The 19,583-nt window shown below is 38.0% G+C and overlaps 1 protein-coding gene across 7 annotated transcripts in view; it reads right to left on the reverse strand.

The window, feature by feature from the left end:
* Positions 1–19,583, reverse strand: part of OPCML (opioid binding protein/cell adhesion molecule like) — a 1,153,658-nt gene that overhangs the window by 180,593 nt on the left and 953,482 nt on the right. The window lies entirely within an intron of this gene.

Genomic DNA, 19,583 nt, shown 5'->3' on the forward strand with positions numbered 1-19,583 from the left:
ATAAATGTGATCCATCACATAAACAGAAGCAGAGACAAAAACCACATGATTATCTCAGTAGATGCAGAGAAGGCCTTCGACAAAATTCAACAGCCCTTCATGCTAAAAACTCTCAATGAACTAGGTATCGATGGACTGTATCTCAAAATAATAAGAGCTATTTATGACAAACCCACAGACAATATCCCACTGAATGGGCAAAAACTGGAAGCATTCCCTTTGAAAACACAGGACGAGGATGCCCTCTCTCACCACTCCTATTCAACATAGTATTGAAAGTTCTGGTCAGGGCCATCAGGCAAGAGAAAGAAATAAAGGGTATCCGAATAGGAGGAGAGGACGTCAAATTGTCCCTGTTTGCAGATGATATGATTGTGTATTTAGAAAACCCTATAGTCTCAGCCTCAAATCTCCTTAAGCTGATAAGCAACTTCAGCAAAATCTCAGGATACAAAATCAATGTGCAAAAATCGCAAGTTTTCCTATACACCAATAATAGACAAACAGAAAACCAAATCACTAGTGAACCCCCATTCACAATTGCTACAAGGAGAATAAAATACCTAGGAATACAACTAACAAGGGATGTGAAGGACCTCTTCAAGGAGGACAAACCACTGCTCAAGGAAATAAGAGGGGACACAAACAGATGAAAAGCATTCCATGCTTATGGTTAGGAAGAATCAATATCATGAAAATGGCCATACTGCCCAAAGTGATTTATAGATTCAATGCTATCCCCATCAAGGTACCAATGACTTTTTTCACAGAATTGGACAAAAACCACCTTAAACTTCATATAGAACCAAAAAAGAGCCCACATAGCCAAGACAATTGTAAGAGAACAAAACTGGAGGCATCACATTACATGACTTCAAACTATATTACAAGGCTAGTGTAATCAAAACAGCATGGTACTGGTACCATAACAAAGATATAGACCAATGGAACAGAACAGAGGTCTCAGAAAGAATGTCACACAACTACATACATGTGATCTTTGACAAACCTGACAAAAGTAACAGGAAAAGGATTCCCTCTTTAATAAATGGTATTGGGAAAACTGGCTAGCCATGTGCAGAAAGCTGGAACTGGACCCCTTCCTTATACCGTATACAAAAAGTGACTCTAGATGGATTAAAAATTTAAACATGAGGCCTAACACCATAAAAACTCTAGAAGAAAACCTAAGCAATACCATTCAGTACATAGGCATGGGCAAGGACTTCATAACTAAAACACCAAAAGCAATGTCGACAAAAGCCGAAATAGACTAATGGTATCTAATTAAACTTAAGAGCTTCTGCACACCTGAAGAAACTTTCAAGAGAGTGAAAGGCAACCAACAGAATGGGAAAAAAAACTTTTGCAGTCTACCTATCTGACTAAGGGCTAATATCCAGAATCTATAGGGAACGTAAACAAATTTACAAGAAAAAAAACCAAACAACTTCATCAAAAAGGAGGTAAAGGATATGAACAGACATTTTTCAAAAGAAGACATTTATGCAGCTAACAAACATATGAAAAAATGCTCATCATCACTGGTCATTAGAGAAATGCAAATCAAAACCATGTTAAGATACCACCTCATGCCAGTTAGAACAGTGACCACTAAAAAATCAGGAGACAACAGATGCTGGAGAGGATGTGGAGCAATAGGAACACTTTTACACTGTTGGTGGGAATGTAAATTAGTTCAACCATTGTGGAAGACAGTGTGGAAATTCCTCAAGGACCTAGAAATAGAAATACCATTTGACCCAGCAATCTCATTACTGGGTATATATCCAAAGGATTATAAATAATTCTATTAGAAGGACATATGTTCACTGCAGCAGCACTGTTCACAATACCAAAGACTTGCAACCAACACAAATGCCCATCAATGATAGACTGGATAAAGAAAATGTGGCACATATACACCATGGAATACTATATAGCCACAAAAAAGGGATGTGTTCATGTCCTTTGCAGAGACATGGATGAAACTGGAAACCATCATTGTCAGCAAACTGACACAAGAACAGAAAACCAAACACTGCTTGCTCTCACTTATAAGTGGGTGTTGAACAATGAGAATACACGGACACAGGGAGGGGAACATCACACACTGGGACCTGGGTGTGGGGAGCTAGGGATGGAATAGCAAGGGGTGGGGAATTTGTGGAGGGATAGCATTAGCAGAAATACCTAATGCAGATGACGGGGCAATGGATGCAGCAAACCACCACCATGGCACATGTATACAGTGGTGTACATGTAACAAACCTGCACGATCTGCACATGTACCCCAGAACTTAAAGTATAATAAATTTTTAAAAACAAGAATTTGTAAATTTGGGTTATCTTTTTTAAAAAATATGCAATTCTTAGTTTCATAGATTTCTTTCTATTGTTTTTCTTTTTCCTGTTTTGTTTATTTCTGCTCTAATCTTTGTTATGTTTTTTTTTTCCCCTAGCTAAACTTGAGCTTGACTTGTTCTTCTTTTCCTAACTCCCAGAGGTGGAAATTTAAGTTGTTCATTTGTAATTGTCTTTCTTGTTTTTAATGTATGTATTTATCACTATGAACTTTGCTTTTAGTATTACTATTGCTGCATCCCATAAGTTTTTGTATATTGTATTTTTGTTTCCATCTGCCTTGCAGTATTATATGCTTTTTAAAAAATTCTTCTTTTGAGCTATTGTTGTTCAACAATGTCTTGTGTAATTTTTATGTTTTTTTGAAGTTTCATTTTTCTCCTAATATTGGTTTCCAGTTTCATTTCATTGTGGTCTGAAAATGTATTTGGTATAATTTCAATTATTTAATTTTGCTGAGACGTGGTTTGTAAATCTGACATATGATCTATCTTGGAGAAATATCTGTGTGCATTTGAGAAGAACATGTATCTACTGTTGTTGGATGAAATGTTCTATATCTGACTGTTAGACTCATTTTGTCTGTGGTGTTCAGTCCTTGGTTTCCTTACTTATCTTCTCCCTAGATGTTCTGTCCAGAACCAAAGTGGAGAATTAAAATCTCTTACTGTTACTGTATTGCTGCCTATTTTTCCTCTCAGTTCTGTCAAGGTATGCTTTACTTTTGTAGGTGCTCTGATAATAGGTATAGCATATTTTTTATTTAAATATATTGATTATTCCTCTAATCATTCTGCAATGTCCTGCTTGATCTCCTTTAACAGTTTTGACTTAAAATCAGTGTTATCTCATTATAAACACTCCCGCTTTTTTTTGGGTCACCATTTACATAAACTGTCTCCATTCACTCATTTAAACCTATGTGTGCCCTTAAATCTCAAATGATTTCCCCCTTACTTGAGTTGAGGTCATGTTTTTCTCTGGCCATCTTTTTAAAATCCACTCAGCCATTTAATGTCTTTTGATTGAAGAATGTAATGCATTTACATATAAGCTAATTATTGATAGTGAAGGGTTTACTATTGGTAGTGGTCGTTTTATTTTAGTACTGTAGTTTTTTTGACTGTATTTTCTTCTCTTACTGTTTTAATTGGATTTTACTATTTATTTTTTTATTGATATGCTTTGATTTGTTTCTGGTTTTTTTTTTGTGTAAGTTCTATAATTTTATTTTTTATGTTTACCTTGGAACATACACAAGATATAGACATAACAGTCTAATTTAAGCTGTTAACAACTTAATTTTAATCACATGTAAAATACTCTGCACTTTAACTTTTCCCTCCTCACTTTACGTTATTGTCGCATTTTCTGCTTGTTTATATTCTGCATTTTTAAACATGCATTTAGTTATATTTATTTGAAATAATTTGTCTTTTTTATTTTTTAATTAAAAGTAACTTAACAGTGTTCTGTATTTGTCTATAAACTTACCTTTACCAGTAAGTTTCATAATTTCATGTGCTATTTCATATTGTATTGTATTGCTATTTAGTGTCCTTTTCATTTCAACCTGAAGAACTCCTTTATAATTTCTTATATGACAGGTTTAGTGGTGAGGAATATCCTGTGAGTTTTTTTCTTTTTTGTCTGAAAGTATCTTTTTGTCTTCTATTATTTTTTAAATAACAGTTTTTCCAGTTATGAAAATCCTGACTGGTAGTTTTTTTTACTTATTTTCTCCTCTACCATTCCCTTATGGCCTGTAAGGTTTCTGCTAAAAATCTACTCATACTTGTAAGGAAATTCCCTTGTATGTAACCAGTTGTTTTTCTCTTGATACTTTCAAAATTATTTGTCTTTTATTTTGACAATTTGATTCTAATGTTTATTGGTGCTGGGATTTTAGGAGTTCATTTTACCTGTTACTTTTTGGCATCTTAGATCTAAATGTACATTTTCTTCTCCAGGTTTGGAAAGTTTCCAGTTATTATTTCTTTGAAAAGCTTTCTGGTCTCTTCTTTCTCTCTTCTCCTTATTTAACACCGATAATGCATATATTGGTCCCTTGGGATGGTGTCCCATAAGTCTCTTAAGTTGTTTTTAAACTTCTTTTCATTCTTTTTTTCTTTTAGTTTCTCTGATTGAGTCATTTCTAATGATCCGTCTTAGCATTTGCAAATCCTCTTTTTTTTTCTGCTTGATCTAGTCTGCTGTTGAAATCCTCTAATAAATTTTTCAATTCAATTTTTTCACTCTTTAGCTTCCTAAATTTGTTGACATTTAAAAATATTTTGTTGTCTCTGTTGAAATTGTCACCTTGTTCATCCATTGTCATACTGACCTTGGTAAGCATCTATGACAGCTCTTTTTTATTCTCTCTTAGGTAAATTATGTAACTCTATTTCCATAGGGTTGGTTTCTGGAGATTTATTTTGTTCCTTTCTTTGGGACATCTTTGCCTGATTCTTCATTTTTCTTGACTTTTTGTGCTTGTGTTTGTGTGTTAGATTATCTCTCCTGGTCTTCACTGACTTATTTTATAGAGGAGACGACTCGCACCAGTCAATCAGCGTAGGTAGAAATTCTACCAACTCTTTACCCCCGTAGGGAAATGCAGACAGCTGTGTTTCTGTCTGCTTGCTCTGTGGGGTGAGCCAGGAAAGGGTGCTATAATGTCTGCCAACCTAAGCTGCCACCTTCAGTCTCCCTCAGGCTGCTGACCCATCCAAACTCCAAGACTGGATGACTGAGATCAGAGTCTGAGCCCATCCAGGAATGCTTGGGAATTAGATGCACAAACCAACCCCTTTTCTCCCTTGGGTCTCTTCCTGTGTCAGGGGCAGGAACTCTATTGAGGGGGTGTCCTGAATCCCCTTTACAACTTTAATGAGTCTTGTTTTGCAGTTGTCTGGATTGTGAGAGATTTTCACTTAAGTTCTACATTTTTCACAAAGCTGAATTGGTGAGTTTGTCAGGAGAAGGATGGTTCAGGGCTTCCTACTCCTCTATCTTGCCCATGTCACTCCTTTGGTTGCTTATGTTAGGAAAAGACTAAGCAAAATATCAGCCATTGTCAATTCCAGCCATGGGAATTGAAAGATTTTTTAAAATATTATTTTTAATTTTCTGTAATTTTTAATTTTAAAAAAATAAAATAAAACTTCAAAAGGTATTATTTAATAGTGTGAGATTACAATTCAACTATATTTCTATGCCTACACATTCACAAACATAAACATAGGTGATTGGAAACATGTATATCAAACTTTAGCAGCAATTTTTCAACATCCCTAGGATGTAAAATACAGCCACAGCAATGAATATCCTCCCAAAAGGTAACAGAAATACTCAGAATGGTATGAGTATTTTATTTTCTTGATAAATTATGTAATGATCTCATGAAGAAGAGCCAGAAATGAAAGTTTCTCTAGCTAAATGACTGGCTAGTCCTTTGGTGAGTTCTTAGTAAATACCACATCTGCTTTTCAGACTGTAATTAATAATATAATTGGTTATATTAGCTGCTCAGTAACCCTGTCTACAATTAACCCATGACTTAGATCTGGTTTCTTTCTATTCTCTTTTCCTCTAAAGTTCTGAGTTTAGGTCTTAACCATTTGATCCCAATCTTAATGTTTAGAAAGGGATGTCCACCAGTGAATTAGCCATGCTAATGGTTATACTGATACCAGTACTTAACAGGTGATCAAACAGGTAATGTCCCCTGATAGCCCAACAGATTACTGTGTATGTAGATGCACATATACAATATCCACAGAAAAAAATGAATATGTAACTCAATATTGGTATTTTGCCCTGTTTTATAAAACCAGACTTTACCTGGTGTCTAAGTTGTGTATGCATGAATGCCTCTTCAGTTTGAACTTCTGGGCTTTTAACAATGAATTTATAGCACTGGCTTCTGCATACAAATGTCCAGCCCACTTAGCTTTTACTGTGATGTCTCCTGTGTCTATTTACAAGTGCAATTAGAGAATCGTATTTTCCAAATTGAGATTGCTGAGTTGAAAGTACAGTCCTCAACCAATGCTTTGAGTTTGCAAATCATATTCTAAGAAAACAAATTCGTTGTAGCAAATGCCTGAAAGAAAACAATAGCAGTAAATTCTGCTAGAGATGGAATAGGATGTTCTATATCCATCACTAAGCAAAAAATTGAAAAATTAAAAAAAAAAAAAAAAACCTCTTGCTTCATTCTTAAGTCCCAATGCTAACTGGTCTGCATTTGTGGAGCTTCGTAACAAAAAGCTTTTGTCCACAACTTGTATTCATTTTAAGGTATGACAGTTCCAAAGCCTTGGTAATATATAAGCCATCCTTGTTGAATGTAACATATTAAACAGTTCACTAGGCTTACAATGGTTCAGAATGTTAAAAATAAAATTGGACCAGTAGCTCTGCCCATCTTTATGCCAAAGCAGTACAAGTGATTTTTGAATAAAGAAAACAACAGTATTCATCTGAGCTTGCTAACAACACCCAATGACACATGCTGCTGTAAAATATTCTGACTCTATCTTGAACACCCATTAGGGAGCATTATCATATGCAATATTACATATTCAAGAACTGACAACAATTGATGCATGGCTGGAAAATAATATGATAGCAAAGTCACACTTGGGTTTTACCCTCTGGAGATCAGTCTGCAGGCTTGATTTGTGCTTCTCCCTGAATCGACAAGCCTACTGCCCCTGCTGCTATCCGACTATATTGAAAATAAAAATAAAAATAAAATTAGCTACTTATTTCTAAAAGGATAGAAACAAAGTGAAAATGCACCCTGACTTCATCTCTGTCATTTTTCTAGGGCAGACAGTAATGATTAACTGGAGGGAGGCCTATGTTAGTCAAACAAATATGGTAACACGGAATACACATCATGGCATCATGGGTCCTACCAAAGTCTCCAGGTTGTCTATCTACTTTGATAACTTCTTCCAGTCAAGAACTCCTGAACACTTTCTATAAGGTGACAAGAAGTTTGGTTTCTCCCGAGAAGAGTGTTTTCCTCACCAGTTGCAAATTCCCACACCTCAGTGACTTGGGTGGCCTTTGTCAAGGAGACAGGCCTGTCAAACAAAGAAGGCAGGGAAGTTAGAATGAATATGTGTGTGTGTGATGAGGGAGGCTGGGGATAACGAGAGTAGCTGCACATCAGGTATGATTTTCAGCCATAGTGGTGATAACAGCTTATGGGCAAGTGGCAGTGTAACTGGGAGTGTGCAGAAATGCCAAGAAAAACCCTTGATTAAATTCTCTTTGGAAATCAGAAGTCTCTCCTGCTCATGGTTTCAGGGAGAAAGCATCTTCCTGTCCCCAAAAGTTCCTAGGACCTGAAGAATTCATTTGCACTCATCCCATTAAGAGCTTTTGCTCAATACAGTGGCACATGGGGACAAGTTGTTCTGAGAAAGACGATCGAGCTCTGATAGACTGAGACGTGCTGAAGACAGAGTTGAATCTCAGCAGTCTAATGGGCCCAGTGAGGCAGTAAATTTCGCAGCAACTTGACACATTAATATAGAAGTACAGTCTGTTATATCAAAGGGAGATTGTCTTAGTCCTTAAGGGGAAACCAGCAATCCAAAAATGAAAAGTGTGCACTGGTGACTTGTGAAAAATATAGTTAACACTGAGAGCTGAAATACAGAGCTTTATGCCTTCTCTGGTTTGAGCTCCCATCAAGGGCAGGCTCTGGTCCCTCCTGAAGACCACATGCCTCACAACATCCATATCTCCTGACCCTGATTCTTAGCAACCTTGGCATCTTTGCAGCCAGAGAGAAGGGGAGCCAGCAGACAAGTTTCTATTTGCTTCCATGGGACAATGCAGCCTTTATCTTTCTAATGCTGTGTTTTCCTCTATGTCTTTGTGCCACCATAGCAGCTTGGAGCACATTTCTGTACGACTCCACGGAGGCGGGGTGTCGGGGTGGGGTGGGGTGTGGACCCAACAACTTAATTATCCAATAATAGGGAGAAATTTTGGTAAATTACAGAATATCCACTGGAGAAATATGACAAATCTGTTTAAATGATCATTATAAAATTTAAATGGAAAGAAACATAAGAAGTATTTAAGATTTAATGCTCAATGAAAATGTAGATGACAACACTGTCAGAATAGATGTAAAACTATGAATTCATAGCAGTCAAGACTGGAAAGTAATATGTGCAGATGCAACTAGTTATGTTAGAAGAAAGAGATTATGTAGGTTTTTTTCATTTTGCAAATTCATTTAACAATGTTGTAACATTATATTCTTAAGGCATATATTTTTAATAAGCTATATGAAATAGGAGCTAACTTAATTTATTAACACCTTTTGCCTTTCTTGCTTAGTAATTATCTAATACTAGTACTTTCAGCACACACACTTAATTTTCTCCCAAAGCCATAGCCAAAGTATAACTGGAGACAGAAGGTGCTTTATTTCATACACCTATGGTTCTGTCCTTTCTACTTCCCTTTACTCACTTCTCAGTGGTTTAGGAATCAAACGTGGTCTTTGTGTAATAGAAAATTCATTTAACAAAATCAGTGTGCACTGGTCTGACAGACGAGTTAGTTCCACAGGAGACCTTTCCATCATTCTTTTTGATTTTGTTTTCTTTTTGCTTCAAATAATGCTGTAAAAGAGATTTAACACGAGGGTAAGATTTGATTGAATGATCCTAGCACCTCGGGGTCTGCTGGGGGATTTGAGTCCAGTCCAGACCATGTCTCTTGGAAGAGGGTCTAGATGACTACACATCTGGAGTAACAGCATCTTCAGTCTTTAAAAGGAAAAGGTCTTTAATGTGATAGAATTAAAGTAGCTAGAAGCAATGAAGTGTGACTTGTCTGGATTCAGGTAAATGCTGTTCCCCACACCAGGAATTATACGATGCTTCCTATAGAGCATCATGAAGGTGAAGCAACGCTCTCCTACTTACATGGGTTACAGCTATTTCGTGATTTTATGTTGTGTTTCCAGCTATCTTTTAACTTCAAAAATAGCCTAACTTCAGTACAATTGAACAAAGCAACCGCATCCTCTCCCCTGTGCATGCATATGCTTTTAGTCCAACTGAAACCAAAGGACCTAGTTCGGTTCTAGAGGTACCAGGCTAAGTGTTCTTAGGTTTACTTGTGATTATGTATGAAGTTACACCTAACTGGATGGGAGTCTCCCAGAGAAGGAAGAACTGGATCTCACCTACTTTATTCACATACTGGTAACAAAATTCGTTTTGGAAAGTGAATTATTTTTCTGGCCTCTGATGGCTAAGCAATGGGGATGAGGCAGAAAACTAAAGCAGAGAAGAAGGCTCAACCCCAAATCCTGTTCCACCTCCCTACATCTTACATCTGGACATGGACTTAACAAAGTCCACATATTTCTTATGAATAACCCTAATAGACACAACTTTTATATAGAGAAAACATTTTCCTTTTGGACTAAAGATTAGAGTCAGTGTCTACTGGGAGAAACTGGGCTGCTTCTGCTTGACTGCCATGAGGTCTGGGGTTACCCCTGGCACTGGTGAATGCTTGGAAGCCCCAGTGTATTATCTCATGGGGAGGAAATTCCCAGGCATTCCAGGTATTCTTATGAAGACGGAGACCTTCCCATGATGAGGACTGACTTGTCCCAATCCCAGAAACATGGGTAGAGTTGTAAACAGTCAACTTGAGAACTGCAGCCCCCAGTGAAACAAACTGGGCTCAAATCACTAATAAATCTCCTGTATCTCATGGTCCAGACAGAGCTATCTTAGCATGAGGAATAACAGACAGAAATGGTGGGACTACTATTCACACACACATGTGTGTGTGTGTGTGTGTGTGTGTGTGTGTGTGAGAGAGAGAGAGAGAGAGAGAGAGAGAGAGAGAGAGAGAGAGAAAGAGAGCATGATTGCATGCAAAAGACAGAGGATCCCATGCTCATGTACAACTGGGATTTGTATTTGTAGAAATGATCAATTTTGTGATCATTTCTACTGTAGAACAACCTTAAAAAGTGTATTTAATAAAATGGAAGCTTATACCAAAAAAGGACATTGAAAGGAAAACCATAAACCTAAGTAAACAAGTTGAAGGCCAAGAATAGACTTGGAGAAAATATGTAAGAATTATCAAGGAATAGAATGCACACTGCTAAAAAATCAAAATGCTAACATAGCAAAAAAAGGTTTACTTATACCAGTGATGCAAACAACAGCAACAATAATAAAAAGAACTAGATTAAAGTATGCAGAGTATATAGTTTGGAAGCCACTTATATGTACAGAAGGCAGTGATAATCTAAACTAAGTCTAATCGGACTCCTGGAATATTCAACTAAACATACGAAATAAAAGATGTTTTCAAAGATAAGATACAAGAAAATTTTCACCACAATGAAGAAAGAATTGAGTCTTAAATTTGGAAAGTTACAAAGGGTTCCAGGAAATGTTGATACAGAGTAGTCAGTATAGAGATGATGCTTTTCATTTAAGCCACTTAATTTCAAAGATAAAGAGGTAGTTTTTCAGTCATGCAGGCAGCAAAACAAATCACTGGCAAGAGGAAATCAACTGGAGTGCCTTCAGAGTTGTTTCTTGTTTCACTTTTTTGTTTTTGATTTCTTAAAGACGGGGTCTCACTGTCACCCAGGCTGGCATACAATGGTATGATCATAGCTCACTGCATCCTCAAACTCCCGGGCTCAATGGATTTTCCTACTTCACCTTCTATAGTAGCTGAGACTACAGGTGAACCCCACTGTGATGCAAAATCAGTAAGAAAATGTCTCTATATTTTTTGGCTTTTTGTTTTGTTTTGAGACTGAGTCTCCCTCTGTTGCTCACGCTAGAGTGCAGTGACGGGATCACATCTCACTGCAGTCTTGACCTCCTGGTCTCGAGCCATTGTCCCACCTCTCCCACGTCAGCCTCCCAAGTATCTGGGACTGCAGGCATGTGACACCACACCTGGCTAACTTTTTACAGTTTTAAAAGAAAGTTTGTTTTATCCAAGATTATTATACTTAGGCTATTTGTTTATTTGCTTGACACGAGACCTTGCTCTGTTGCCCATACTGGAGTGCAGTGGTGTGGTCATGGCTTATTGCAGCCTTGAACTTTTGGATTCAAGTGATCCTCTTGTCTCAGCCTCCTGAGAAACTGGGACTATAGGCACATGCCACTGTGCCAGGTTAATTTTTTATTTTTTATAGAGTTGGGGGTCTTGCTTTGTTGCTTACATGGTCTTAAACTCCTGGTTCTGGCAATCCCCTCATCTTGGCCTCTCAAAGTGCTGGGATTACAGTTATGAGTCACTGAACCCATCCATAAACTGTTGTTTTTTTTTTAATCATTCACCAATATAGTATCATGCAGGCATTTTCAAACAAGAAAGAACTTAGGAAATGCAACATCTATGAATAAAACTCTACGTAATTACAAAATTTAGTGTACTAATTTAAAAATCAAAATAAGTAACTTGACAATATAGAAGACATGATTTAAAAAACGGATGGTTAAGGTAGGGCCATTTTAAAAATTATGGGAAATTGTAGCTAAAGAACAAAATAAGCAGTTTATATACATAAATATATACACATAATATAATTAACAAATATGAGGCAGAAGTAGGAGGAAAGATGAGATAAAATGCAAATATAATAGTGCACTCATCTTCACTGGAGGAAATCAATTGATGCTATTTAAATTTAAAGCATTTTTATTAAGAAGGAGACCTAGATAGAGGGAAGCCAATCTATTAATGATTTTCACAATCCTATCCTCTTAACAGTAGAGGAATATTTTAAGACCTAATATGTTTATTTGAAGATCAATTATTCCTTCATTTCCACTTAAATTTCTTTTTCTGTTTTGGTAAATTCGAATGATATCTGCATTAATACTTTTATTAAAAATAAAATATGATTTTAATTTCATAAAGCATAATAATCCATTAATCTACTAGGTAGTTAACTGGATTATGTTTACATGTATGTGCTGCTCTGTGTAGACAGAGAGGACTACGTGAAATGTGGTTATAGAACAGGGCTCGCTGATAAGAGTGAAGATGATCAGATCTCAAAATAGTAATTAATAGATGATAGGATCCCCAAATAATACAGGCCATGTAACAGTCATAAAAGAAAAACTTTAGACAAATCAAATTTAGCAGAATTTAACTGAAAAGAACGATTTGCAAATTGGCCCCCAGAGCCAAAATAAGTTCAGAGTGTCTCTGTTCCTGTCAGATGGTCAGATAACGTTTATGGTCAGAAAACAGAAAGTGGCATACAGAAAACTAAAGTGAAATACGGAAACAGCTGGACTGGTTACCCCTGGGTGTTTGCCTTATTTCAACAAGTGGCCGCCTAAGACTGGCCCCTCCTTCATAGGTTGTGATTGGCTGAGACTCAGCGACTTGTTACAAGAGTAGATTACAGTTTGTGTACACGTCCAGTTGACTTCTGGTTCACTGTGCATGGAGAAATCTTTAGGTTAAAACTAAATTACGTAAGAAGGCAGATTTGGATTGAATTTAATTTAACAATTCTCCACTTTTGGTTAACCTCTCAATTTTGAGAGGTTGGCCAATACTTCAGGCATTGATGCCTCTCTGTCTCATTCATAAATTGACTATTTGGTCTCAAATGCTACTGGGAAGTAGCAGCACAGAGGGTTTTGTAAGATGAGAGCAAGGAAACAGAACAGAGAAAAACTGATTGGTTAAGATTGGGTTATTTAACGTTATTTTTTGGAAAAGTTGAAGAAGAAGGACTTCCTTATGCTGGAATTTTAGATTTTCACAAGAAAAAAAAAAACTAGTCTTTTTTTGGGATTTATCTGCTTCCTTAATGTTTCAGTTTGATTACTTAACAGTTAGCATGAATGACTCCATTTTGGCTTGGTCTGGACTGTCAGGGCCTAGTACACAAGCTCAAGATGATTGGGCAAAACAATAGCCCCGACAAGTTTGTTTAACACAGTGACAAATCATTAAAATCAAGATGGGCAATTGTCATAATGAGTAGCAACATTTAAGTGTCACTAAGGAGGGGTCAAATTTTTGAAGACCTATGGAGATGTGAACTAAAACATGATGTTCTTAGAGCCAAGAGAGATGGGTTCTGCATAATTTGTAGAATCTAAAGAAATCAGGGATAGGTTATCAGGAGTCTAAGGATAGTTACTGCAATCAAAACTTCCTATCTCTTGCCCAGTTTCTGGATCTTAAGTAGTTTTAGGACTCAGAATCCATTGCAGGAAAGACAGCTGGCAAAGATATTCAATAGAAATTCCTTCCCTCCTTCCTAAAGGGAATGAAAGCTGTTTTCTTAAACATCACACATTTGGAAAGTGGTATGTTGTTGGATGTAGAAGGTGAATTGACATTGATACTCAGGATCCAAGACATCATCATACCTGCCTTCTAGAAGGGAGGTGTGGGGGAGAAAAATGGCTTGCGTAGGGTGGGGGCACCGAGTCCACAGACCCACCTGAGGATCATTTCTGTTCCCAAACGTACAACAGAATGAACACTGCCCCCACATCGTTTCCTTTACCTATTAACAGCTACCATAGTGGAAATCTTTGTACATGCCTCTACCCCATCCCTACCAAATCCAGCAAGCAAAAAGAAATGAAGCTGCATCTCTGAGATTCTCAATTTCTGAGACTTAAAGAAATGTGACATTTCCCTGTTATATCCCCATTTACTTCTGAAATTTTTATCTCTCCAACACAAGTCAGATAGGTCATGAGTAATTACAGAGGACTGTCACAAATGTAACCAAGTGGTAACTCTCATTCCGGCTGCTGTGGCTGATGCGGTATCCCTGCTAGAGCAGATTAAAACCGACTGTGGGGCTTGTTATGTGGCCAGTGATAAAGTGAAAGCATCCTTTTCCTTTACTATCAGATGGGAAAATCAGAAGCATTTTGTATACTCCTGGGATGGACAATAATGTACATTTATGGTTTGTCCCAGGGCTATGACAACTATCCAGCTTTCTGACATATTCTAAAGGGACACAGACTGCCTGGACACTTGGTAGAATATCACATTAATCTACCATATCGATGACATTGTGCTCAATAGAACAGATGAGCAAGGACTGACAAGTACATAGAAGACTCCAGTAAGATGTATTTACTCCACAGAGAAGGAATGAACCCTGTAAAGACTCAGAGGTATACAATATCAGTGAAATGTTTAGGGATTCAATAGTCTAAAGCATCCTAAGACAAAAATGAAAAACAAATTATTACATTTCATGCTTCCCAACACTAATAAAGAAGCATAAGGCTTGGGAGCCCTCTGCAGGCTCTGGAGGCAGAATATTATGCATCTGGGCATACAAATATGATTTGTTTACTGGGTGACAAGGATGCTGGCAGCCTTTGTTGACTGAGGTCCAGAATAGAAAGCTGCTCTGCAGCCAGTCCAGGCTATAGTGCAAGCATTCCTGATGAATAGGCCAAATGACCAACCGACTTGATGATACTAGAGCTCAGCATGGGGGAAAGACATAGAGTGAAGCTTACAGCAAACACTAATAGAAGAATCTCCACAAAGACATTGAGGGGTTAGGAAAAGGACATAACATATCCAACGGAGAACTATACATCATTCACAAAGCAACATCAATAATATTAGGTGGCTTAGTAAGAGACAATCTATCTGTTTACAAGACATGAAACGACTGTGCAGTCAGAGCTGTACATCATGGTCTTGATTCTTCAGACACATCAAGTCATCAGGTTGGGCAGCCCAACAGCAAACCATCATCAGATTAGGCAAAGCCATGGTCAGAGGACACAAGGAGGCTGCACAATCAGGTAGCACGTTTACAAGCTGTCCATCATGACTACAATTGTGCCTCTCCCTCAGCCCACACCAGTGATGCCAAGGATGTGACCAGGTGTTGGAGGAGGACAAAGGACTTGCTCTATTCATAAGTGAGCCTCAGTTATTTTCTTTACTGACAGAGCATCCTGCACAATATTGCCTTGAGCTACAGCACCCACTTTATAACTAACGGGGTACAGCCATGAACATAGGGCCAAGAGAATTCCATGATTCTAACACATCCTGAGCTTTTCTAAAGCTCCTCACCTGATGGAATTGTGAATGTCTATTTAAAATTGCAGCTGAGGTGTCAACTTGGTGGCAATACCCTGTAAGGATTTCAGTTTATGGGGCAGGTTTCTCAAAAGCTAAAGTGCATCAGTACAGAAACCAAAGGGTGGAAGTAGGAGTGACCGTGATTGCTATCTACTCCAGGGATTCACTTGGGAAATCTCTCTTCCTGTTCTTGCAACTTCAGGATACAGGTGTCGAGGTTATCGTTCCCAGAGGTGCAGGGCCTCCCCTTGGGGATACAGTATGAGTCCCGCCATACTTTACATTATGGTTGCCTCCACATCACTTCACGCTTCTCATGCCATGAGATCAGAAAATCAGAAAAGAAGTCACCACATTGACAGTGACAATTGATCCTGATCACCAGGATCAGAATCCTGGTGGTAGGGCTGCTTTTGCATCTTGAGGCATCAGGTAAGACTATGTTTGGGATCCGGTGGTCCTCTGTGGCATCTTTGGATGTTCCATGTCCAGTTTTAAAGGTAAATGGACAAATACAGTAGCCTCAGCAGGTCATGGAAACTAGGCTTCAGACCCCACAGAAATGAGATCCTTGGTCAATCCACGAGGCCAAGTGTCTAGTCCTACAGAGATGCTGGCTGAAATGGGGAGGGTCTAGAGTAGGTGTTAGTGGAAGAAAAGTGAAAATGATCTATCACATCCTTATATTGCTACAGCAGTGGATTCCACAGTCCCTCCCTCTAATCCAGGAAACAAGACCATCTCAAGACTTTGAATAGCTGTTCCTCAATGACTGAAATTACTCTAAGAGGCAAGCAGAGGTAAGCAGCACCAATGGTGGCCTTGTTGCTCTGCTCCAGCCCCTTCTTTAGGGGTGATGTGCTATCCCTTGGCCGCCAGGAAAGCCAACTGATAGTAACTCAGAGCCGAGTTTCTCTATGGGAATGGCTTTTGCATGGAGGATTTCCATGTGTAAGGCAGGGTCCATTCAGGAGAGAATCTATGGCCAATGTCTAACTGATTGAGGAAAATGAAAGTCTCACTAGGGACTGGCCACGGCTTCACTTGTAGACAAGCTGTGGGTCTGCTTCTCTTTCTCCCCAGTTCTGTCTCTTCACTTCTTATAGATATCAGAAGTACTTCACAATAGAGTCTCTGCAAGCAACTCTGTCTCAGATTCTGTTTTCAAGTAATGCAATCTAACATCACCTGCTCAAACTTCCATATAAGTAGAATGCAACACTGAGAAATAAACCTTCATTATATTGAGTCTGGGATTGTTCATTAGCATGATATAGCCTATCACGGTTTACATTTGTTATCCAATAAATAATGTCTGTGGACCCTTGAAAGTGAATATAACCTTCATCAGTCACGAAAATTTGGTAAAAAGATAGTCTGAAGAATATGCAATCCATCTACTATTTTGAGTATCACAGATTTTAGAACTAAGCAGACAAAAAATGCATAGAAACAATTGTTTTATACCACAAATCCCAACCTCCTCTGCACTGTTTAATCCCTCACCCAACATTTTAATAAAGAACACTCTGGTATTTGCCTGCAGTTTCAACTGTGGATGCTATTTTAAACAAAAATAGCCCATTGAACATCTCTATTGTTATTTTTGCATTCAACAAATATTTATTTACTGTTTATTTTGTGCCAAACACTGAGAACTAGAATTTATCAGCTCAGATGAACTGAATTGTGGTCCTTATCCTCATGGAGAATCAAAGTAAGTGAGTGAGTGAATAGAAACTTTCAGATTCTGAAAATTGTTACAATGGAAAGTAACATGCTGCTATTGAGACACAACAAGATAAACTGTTTTGGACTAGGTGATCAGAGAAGACTCTCCGAGGAAGTAACACTTAAGCGCAGGTTTGAAGGTACAGGTTTGAAGGACCAGTCAAAGCACCAGGCAAAGGCTGGGTGTGCTAGGCCACTAGGATACAGTGGAGAGGGACTTCTCATCTGTAAGCTTAACCCAGGAGGAGAGAACAGGAGAATAGACAGAGTGACTGAAGCATAGGTAAGAAGAGGAAGAGTGGAGGAAGATGAAATTGAGATGAAGTCTCTTTCTTGGGGGGACAATTTTTCTTAGGTATTTTTGCTGGGAAGTTGTTAATTTTTTTCTGCTAAGGGTCAGAGAGTAAATATTACAGTCAGAGTATCATATGCTGTTGCTGTAGCTTATTCTTCATGTTTTTAAATAACACTTGAAAATGTAAAATTCTCCTTGGCTCACCCGGAATGGGCTGGATTTGGCCAGCTGGGCTTGGTTTGCTGACCCCTGACCTAAGTGAGATTGATGTGCTTCTATTTATGGGCAATGCAAATCTTTTAATGACCTTCTTTCACTCTTTGCCTCATGAATCAGGAACCTCACAGCTGAGCTCCTATCATGTTAGTTCTGCAGGGCTTTATAACATTTATTTTAATATATAAACTGTACATTCTTACTATTCAAATTTTATTTATTGATATATGTATAATAAAGAGATCTGGATTTAAAATTTATTTGGTATCTTTCTGTAACCTAATTCAAGTATTTTTTAAATAAAATAAATATGGATAAACAAATGAATGGAAAGATGAACAAATCTAAGGCTAAAACAAAGGTGCCTTCCCCAAGACCACATCTACACAGTACAGTGTATTTGAAATGAAGAAAAAGGATGCCTGAAGCAGATCGTTTAACCATCTATGGCTTTCATATAGGTAATATCAATAACAAGAACCACGTAAGTTATCATTTTTCAGCATCTGTGGTTTACAAGGCCATGTTATAAATGCTTTACATGAACTGTTTCATTTAAAATTCTCGACATCTCTACGAGGTAGGTAAAATTCATGTTTTATAGATAAAGTAAAACAGCTTAGATAGCTTACTTAGCAGTTTAGTGGAACCCAGGTTTTCATGACTCCAGAGTCTCTGCTCTTAACCACAACTCTACATGAATTAAACAAATTGCTCATATGCGTGACACCAGCATAAACAATAGAGTAGTTAAGTGGTGACCAGGGTCCCAGTGTGGGCCACGGCCCAGCACATCACCGTCCCTTAGGGAGCTCTGCTCTGCCTGCCAGTTTCCCTGTCCCCCCGGAGACTCCGGTTTCCTTGTAATTTATCTGACAGCTTGTCGAACACTAAACACACTTTTTATAAAATGTGTATTTTTTTAAGTTTATAAGGCTAAGGTAATTATCTCAGCACTTTCCATAATTCTCTGGAAGAACCAATATCTTCCAGAAACCTTTGAAAAACAACCTCTTTAAAACCAATTTCCCCTCGATCTTAGATTGCCTGTATTTCTCCTCCCTTCCGTCTTCTCTCCTGTTCGGATTTGCACAAAGCAAGATTGCGGTTCAATAGGAATCTCTCTCCTTCTGTTAGTTATCCCCAGCCTGAGGCTATATAATCTCCTGCCTGCGATGCTACGATCATCGCCCCCCTTTGGAGTTGCTGTGGAAATGATTATGGCGCCACAGACAGGGACGGGAGTGAGGAGAGCACTTTGGAGAAATGCAGATCCTTGAACCAGGCAGGTGCTCTTAAGCCCAAAGACTGGGAGTCTAGACACGAAGCCATTTTCTCTCTCTCTCAAGAAAAGTATTTCATATACCAAGTGGTTCTTAAATTAAACACTAAGAAATCTGCTTCATTACTTGTAGAGTAAAAGAGGAGCTGCACTTTGTACCTTTTATGTTTGACCTTTCCATCAATTTCCTTTAGCAATATTAAGTACCTGATTCTCCAAGTTCTAAGAGGTTGGATACATGGCACCATGAGCTGATGATCTAATCACACGATTAGGGAGTTTGTCACTCTGAATTTTAATCTCCCACTGTGCTGAGAAATTTTCATGTCGCCTTGAACAAGCGAATCCATCTTTCTTTGTCTCAGTCTTTTCATCTTTAAAATGGGAACAGTAAGGATTGTGTCTCCACAGGCAGCTATGAGGATTAATTACTTCAATAAGATGTTATGTCAGTGCTAAGTACAGCATTGTTTTGTGGTTTATCAGCAGAATAAAAAGAAAGATTGTTCCTGCATCTCTGAGAAATGTTAGCACATACACATTTCACTAGAGACATTTATG

Source organism: Saimiri boliviensis, chromosome 6 (assembly GCF_048565385.1).
Source record: "Saimiri boliviensis isolate mSaiBol1 chromosome 6, mSaiBol1.pri, whole genome shotgun sequence".
NCBI lineage: Eukaryota > Metazoa > Chordata > Mammalia > Primates > Cebidae > Saimiri > Saimiri boliviensis.